Source organism: Hyaena hyaena, unplaced genomic scaffold (genome assembly GCF_003009895.1).
Source record: "Hyaena hyaena isolate Hyena2069 unplaced genomic scaffold, ASM300989v1 scaffold_1914, whole genome shotgun sequence".
NCBI lineage: Eukaryota > Metazoa > Chordata > Mammalia > Carnivora > Hyaenidae > Hyaena > Hyaena hyaena.
In genome coordinates this window covers 126,797-134,742 of record NW_024082553.1, presented here as the reverse complement: position 1 = coordinate 134,742, position 7,946 = coordinate 126,797, and the positions used below count along the sequence as shown (strand labels likewise).

Here is a 7,946-nt window from a genome sequence, read left to right as displayed (position 1 = left end):
ATTTCCTACTTTTGCTAAGCTAGCCCAGTGGAACACTGGGGCCACTTGGTAGGGACATTTTGATAGGAGGAAGGAACTACAGAGCCTTTTACTACAAAAGAAAACATAAACTGATTATACAGAAAGGATTTTCGCAAACGTGTACACTTAACATGCCATAAGAGAGACCCATTATGCTTCTATCATAAGCACATACTCACTGGTACCCAGTGAAATAGGAATTCCAACATAGAAAACATTTTTGCTTCCATAGCACTAACAGCCAGAAAGCACACAACATATAATAACTTGATCTTTAAGTGGGTAGTCATGGAAGTTCCAAGATTATATCCACTAGGTTAGCCTGAGGATTCATCTATAAAAATATTTTTCAAAACATGCTTAAAAAAGAATTCTAGAAACAGACTACATCAGGCCTAGCAGAAGACAGTGATGCAAGGACTGGCAAGTATGAGACAAGGAACTGGTTTTCACATGTAGCTTCAGATAAGGAACATCTCTTTGAGTTGATTCTTACAGCCAAGACTTGCTGGAAAGGGAGCTGCTTGAGGAAATTCAGCTGGTTTGAGTAACACCCTAGAGAAATGTTCCCAAACAGGCAAAATCCCCTTTGAGGATCGAAACTGATGCATACAGAAAGCTGTGAGCACCCAAAAGCCCTGGTGGACACGTGTTACCTGCTGAGCCAAAGAGGGCTGGAGATGGTGGGTTCTTCCAAATGCTGTTGACCTACCAACATGTATGCTAGGGGAGGGACCAGGGTGGAATGCTGGCTTTGGGCTTGCTCCAGAGGAGCCTGACTCAGAGACCTGAGAGAGGGGTCTACTTGGGGAGGAGTGCTAGGATTACTGAACACAAGAAGGTGCTTCAGGGTCCCAGGAGGATATTTAAAATTAATGAAGAGTTGAGGAACAGAGTCAGTCTTTCCAAGATGTATTCTGTCACATTAACCAAAGTCTCTTCCAGTCTATTGGGCCGGCAATATTCAGAAAGGTCCCATTGCCTGGTGGTGGTACCCAGGGCCACAGGTCATTCTGGGATGCTGGAAGAGAAGATGATTTGTATAATAAAGTCACCACTAAATCACTGCTTAGATCCAATCCCTGGTTTTCTTTTTCTGCTCTTAGTCCAGAAACATTTCTTTAAAAGCCAGAAAATCTGTAAACATGAGCAGCATGCCAACTGTGTCACCAACCACTTTATCTTTATGGTGCTTTAAAGTTGTTGGGAAAGCCACCATGGTAAATCCAGGAATCTGCTCCAACAGCTATTCTTCAATATACTTTTCTAGCAAGACATATGTTTGTTAAAAACAGGCATGTAGGTGAATTTATTCTCCTCTGTATCTTCAAACTCCTGGTAGTACTTGACCATGAAATTCCTCTGTAATAACTGGAATTCATTGTCCATGATAAAGTCCTGTAAATACCCAACCACAGCATCAAATTCTGCATTGGAGGTGGAAGAGGACAGTGCAAAGTTCTCTTTCTCCAAATCCATCCTTGCTGCTGCATTCACTTGCGGGGCCCACCCTGTGCACAGGTGGGGCCCAGCCTAGAGCCCAACCTGCATCTGCAAGGTCCCCATCACCCATGCTGGGGCTGCTCCCAACCAAGCCTCACTGCAGGCTTGTGCCACATACCTAGTGTCCTGCCCTGGGCTCCTCTAAACCTGTTGTACAGGATGTCCCCTCAGACTCACACATGTACTACCCAGTTTGGCAGGTCGCTGGGTAGACAGCAGGCCCTTGGAGCATCCATTGATCACTGGGAGACAGAAGCCAATGCTTTCTCCCTTCTTGAAGGTGCATGGCTCTGAGATATATTCATGGTGCCCCTTAGAATTTACCCTGAGGACAAAGCACCAACTGATTGAGTTACACTTTTCTTTTATTGACTCTACCTCCTTTCTTATTTCAATGCCTGTTCCTTCTACTCTCTGGGACACAGAAGCCTTTGTCTCATACTTTACCATCAGGATCTTCAGGCAAAGATACAGAGGGTTTAGGAAAATACTGGGAAAAGGGGGATGAGCCAGAGAAAAGTGGGAAGAGCGATTAGAGATGATTCAGTTCTTTAGGGAGAGGTAATAGAGGATAATGACTTCCAGTTATTACAGAGGAATTTCATGAGAGTGGGAGGCATGGTTGGATATTGTGGATGTTTTGGGGGTAGAGCCAACAGGATTTGTAAATGGACTGGTTGTGGGGTATAAGAGAGCAGAGTCAAGGGAGACAGACCCCAAGTGTCTGGATTAGCCATGGTAGCATGAAGTTATTGATGCCATTGATATGGGCTCTTTTGGGGACCTTGGTTCAGCAGTTAGCCTTAAGAAGCTCATCGAGCGTTTAAGTGGAAATTTCATTATGTTACAGATATTGAAATGGAGACAAGGAAGGTGAAAAAAAATCACCTAGTTTAAGGTCCTATCAATAAGAAACTAAAATAAAAAGAAAGCAAAACAAAAACCCATATCTACGTATCATATCAATATATATCCTAAATGCTTCAGCTCCTCTTTCACCTGAACTTCATCTTTTCCCAGGAATTTTGAGGGGAATAAAGTCTTCTAGAATAAGTGTGTTATCTGGATTTGATGTGGTCTTAGGGACATAGTGGCAGGGAAAATGAAGGCTGAATAGTTTAAGGCTGTCATTTTATGTCTTCCTGAACATCCTTTGATTATGTTACTTATCCCTCAAAACAGCTAAGAGATGGTGGTTCAGGATCTTTGTTATCACCTGAGGGGGAAGAAGGGAGGCCCAGAAATGCTGAATAATTTGACTGAAACTGCATAATTCAAATTGCTGCCTAAGTAAGATTTATGCCACTGAGCTCCCCTGTGCTATCTCTCTACACTCCCTCCTGCCTGGATGAATGTTCCAGCCGAGCCAAAGCCATTACCTGGGTAGTTGTTCTTAGCTTGGCTTAGGAGCCTTGGAGCCTTCAGCTCTTCACACTGCCTCTTCCCCAGACTCTCTGAGAAGACCAAGTGTGAGCCACCTGACGCTGAGAGGGTGTCCCAGGACCTGACTGAGAGAGTGGTGCCCACTGATATTTCTAAACTGTGCTTCTAACATCTTGCAAAAACTTGCAACTGATGGAATAAAAGATCCTTTTGTTATGGTGGCAGTAACTGAGTAAGTGAGTCACTCGCTGGCCCAAGGCCAGCTTGAGGTGTCAGGTGCCTGAAAGCTGTGAAGAGAAGATAATGCATTTTCCTCTCCAGGGAGAAGAAAAATCATGTTTCCTTCTTTCATCTGTAGCAAGGTTATCAACTTAGCAGTTATCTGAACTTATAAAACCGAACCTAAACTTCAACGAGCATTTATTGCCTTTTTAATTTTTAGTATGATAATGTGTTTTAAATTTTGTTCTCTGAAGTGTTAACTGTCTTTGTTCAGTATCTTGCACATATGAGTTTCTGTCCTATATGCATTATAAAATGCTTATATGATAGGAAACACCTAGCATAGATTTGATGTTGACACATGGTCAACAGGTATAAGAATGAATTATTTTACCAGCCATTGAGAACAGAGTCCTTGAGACCATCCTGGAAAATCATAAGAATGTGATTTGGCTTTACAGATAGTGGCAAAATCCTAAGACAAGGAATGGAAGGAACCATATGAAGTGAAGAGAATGGAAGGGACAAAAAGTATTTTAAAATGTTCTCTATTCAAAACATTATGAATTAAAGAGCACCTTGATAATGCCGTTTAACACAGAAGGCAAACATCAGGGTTTTTATGTTCAGTGAGGATGTACAGCCTGGTGCAGAAAGACTGGAGTGCTTCAAAACCCACCATAATTATTATGTCTTTGCTTGTCACTAAGTGGGACTCTGCGACCTGGTTCCAACATCAGTACCTTGCCATGAGGTGGGGCTTGATTTTGCTTTATTAGCAAAATAAGGTGATCAGTACTAAATGTCGGTAGAACTTGTGAAGAGGTGGACAGATACATGGATACTTTTGTAAATGTCTTAGAACAATACACAATCCATGTATGGATGATTATGATGGTTTGAAAGATCATCTCCTTGCTTCCAATCTGGGTGTAGTGACAGATCAGAGTGGCTAAAATTAACAACTCAGGAAAACAGCAGATGTTGGCCAGAATGTGGGGAAGAAGGAACCCTCTTGCACTGCATTGCACAGGAAGTGGAAATGCAAACTGGTGTAGCCACTCTGGAAAACAGTGTGGAGGTTCCTCAAAAAATTAAAAATAGAACTACCCCATGATCCAGCAATAGCACTATTAGGAATTTATCCAAGGATACAGGAGTGCTGATTCACAGGGGTACCCCCATGTTTATAGCAGTGCTATCACTAATAGCCAAATTATGGAAAGAGCCTAAATGTCTATCAACTGTGAATGGATAAAGACGTGGTGTATGTATACAATGGAATACTAGTTGGTAATGAAAAATAATGAAATCTTGCCATTTGTAACAACGTGGATGGAACTGGAGGGTATTATGCTAAATGAAATAAGTCAGTCAGAGAAAGACAGATATCATGTTTTCACTCATATATGGAATTTGAGAAACTTAACAGAAGACCATGGGGGAAGGGAAAGAGAAAAAATAATTACAAATAGGGAGGCAGCCATGAGAGACTCTAAAATGCAGAAAACAAATGGAGGATTGATAGGGTTGTGAGGGTGGGAAAAATGGGTGATGGGCTTTGAGGAGAGCATTTGTTGAGATGAGCACTGGGTGTTGAATGTAAGTGATGAATCACAGGAATCTACTTCTGAAGCCAAGAGTACACTCTATATCCTGTATGTTACTTAACTTGACAATTTTATATATATATACACACACAGACATGCACATAAATACATGCATGTATATGTATGTATATGTACATATGTGTGTGTGTGTGTGTATGGGTGTAGTGAAAAGGAAAGTTTTGTCTGTTTGTGAACTGAGCACAGGGACAGCTTCTCCTTTAGTTTCATGATGGCCACCATGCTGGGTCCACAGTTAGAAAGATTTCTACCAGTTCAGGGAATTCTCAGAGCATTGAAGCCAAAGAGGAAATAAAGGTAAAAAAGGTAAAAGTAGAAGAGGGGAGTTCACCATGGAATACAAATGTAAAAAAGGAGTTGTTATTACCTTCAGAGCTGATGTTCAAGTTGCCAAGCTATTTCTTTGCCTGAGTTTTGGATTTGCCTGGTAGGTTTAGGAGCTCGGAAGAGAAGTGAGCATTGAGAACCAGGGAGCCAGGCTGCATCTTATATGTGAACCAGCCACCCAGCCTGCCTTCACCTGAGCAGACTTAGTCCATAAGCAGCAAGGACAGAACTCTGCTATGTGCTGCACCAGAGGCCTTCAAATCTCTGAGATAGATTCATGTTATGAATCCTACAAAAAGAAGATCATAGCTATTAGACTAGATACAAATAAAATCTAGGATGTCTAGTTATATGTATATGTCAGGCCATGTAGTGTTTGGGATAAACTTGGACAAAAAATTATCTAAATTTCAAATTTAACTGGGCATCTTGTTTTTTATTTGGTCTATCTGGCAACTCTGCATCTGACTGACCCATTACCAATGACAGTAAGGGAGTTCCGTTCCCTTATGCCTGCCCTGCCACTACGTCCAGCCTGGTCCAGCCAGCATGTCCTAAGCTCCCAGGTCCGTCAGCTCCAGTTCTACCACTTTCCTGGGGTGAGGCACCCAGGTGCACCTGAGCTCCTTATGCCCCAGCAACTTCAGCAGCAGCCGCCTTTATGATATATCACCTGTGATAAGAGTGGTGTTACTCTGAAGCTTTGTGTGTATAATCTGTGTTCTTATTTCTCTCTGCCTTTTCCTCTTTCCTTCCCCTATTCAAGCAAGGGGCTAGTGCTGTGCTCATTGAACTTAGGAGGAGCAGGTGGCTGAAAGCAGAAATTCTGACTTTTGCCTTTAAAAGTCTAAGTCCCAAAGAGAGGATTCAGGGCCTGGGTAATGTGTCTTGATCAGAAACAGGAAGGAGAAAGATTTTCTCCCATTTGAAGACCGTCATTCCTGTTCAGAGTGGATGAGAGCAGAGGAGTCTGTGGATCCTTGAAGAAGGAACGTGGCCCTCTCTTCCTGGAAGTGTGCCAAGAAAGGGATGCCTATGTGGTGATCCGAGGTCTCAGGAACAGCCTAGAAGAGGCAACAAGGAGCCTCACGCAGATCTAAAGATGCCATGCTATGCAATATGACTTGATGACCAGAAGGTCCCCTAGTGCCTGGTGACCCAGAAGTAGCCTCTGTAGATACAGGGATGAAGGATGCCAAAACAGACTAAAATTAGGTTTCCTGCCAGCCCTGGAATGAGTGCTCAAATAGAAATTAAGCAAACATTCAGATCATATCAGCAGTTCTGGCAGGCAATCTCTACCTTGTGCCTAGCTGGAAGAACCCCAGATAGCCTTTGTGCCAGCTGCTCATCTGTTACAGATGGACTGCTTTGTGAGGTGTTTTTTTCCAGTAGAGGTACTGATAGCCTGCAGAGGCAGGGGTTTCTTGGCATTAGGCTCAGAAGCTGCTGATCAGTCTTGCTGCTGATCCGGTCTTTGAATAAACCATTGAGACTTGTGGGACCAAGACCTCTGTATTTCTTGTACCCCTAATAGTCTTGGGAAGTGGCACCCAAAGGACAGGAGGCAATATGTAGTAATAGATGAAAGAGGAAGTAGGAAGTGAGTTTGGAAAAGAGGGAAAAGAAGTAGAGAGCAAAGAGGGTCGGGAAAGGAAAATCAGTTTGGGACTGACTTGCAATGGGTTTGGGGCCTCCAAAACTTGTTGGCGGCTGTGGTGCTCTGGGTTGTCCTTGACAATGAGTATAATCTAAGTAGTGCTGAGCACTCTGCATCTCTCTGCAAAGACTCAGAGCAGGGGAGAGAAATGAAATTGAAGAAAATGTTTGGCCCAACCAGCTGTCATCTCAGGTTCATTCTGCTGAAACATTTCCTTCAGATGAAATGAAAATGGGAAGGTGAACATCTGTAGCTTTCTCTTAAAAGGAGCGTCTTGAAACAGATATGCTGCAAAAATTCACTTGAGATAGGATTTCACCCTGTCTCAGGCTCAAGTGGATTGCAGAATCTTCAAGGTGGGTGAGACTTTTGAAGGTCATCTATTCTTTCCTTACTTAATAGTATATTGAGGTCCATGGAGAAGTGGTTTGTTTGGGCTCCTTCAGCTTGTTAGGGGCACACCCCATCAGGTTCCCAGTATCTGATGATTCAACTGAAGGGACTTTCATGAGGTCACTTTCTATAGAGGTGTGGGCAAACAAGGAAACCCACATGGCAGGTACCTAGAAACTAGTGACAGCAGGAAGCCATTGTCTCCCGGAGGCCTTAAGTTCTCTGAGAGCAAGAGCCTGGGGAGTTTGTTACCTGACACCTGGTGGCTGTAGAGGGACACAGCCACTTCCAGAACTGTAGCACCAATGCAGGAAGGAAAAGAGGGAGAAATTCCCTAATTTCTTGCTTTCCTTACTCTCCTCTCCTGTCAGTGCCTCCCATTGGGCAAACCCAACTGGAAGCCTGAGTGAAATAACCCAGAGAGCCCAGTGTCTCAGAACATGGAGTAGGGCAGAGAATGGATCTGGGGGGTGGAAGCAAATGGAGAATAATCACAAGCCCAGATCTCCTGATTTCCCATTGACTACTCTTTCCAACATATTATTCCCTAGACTCTGGAAATTTGGTAAAGTGGGTTGACTATAATGTTCTTCCCTAAAGAAGAGGAAGCATTGAGCCCTCTCTCTTAAGGGTAGAGATTTTCTAGTCTTCCTTTCTGCAGTGTGGATTCATTTCCACTCTCAAATGGATGAATACATAGTTAACTGCTAAGGGTTTTAAATCGATACATTAAAATTCTATTTTCTCTGCGTACTGTAAGTAGTTTCTTGGAACTAAATTATATTAACATCATTCTCAGTTTTTCTTTT

General features: G+C 42.9%; 1 pseudogene; it reads right to left on the bottom strand.

The window, feature by feature from the left end:
* Positions 1-941: 941 nt before the first annotated feature.
* Positions 942-1,500, bottom strand: LOC120226948 (annotated as a pseudogene).
* Positions 1,501-7,946: the final 6,446 nt, after the last annotated feature.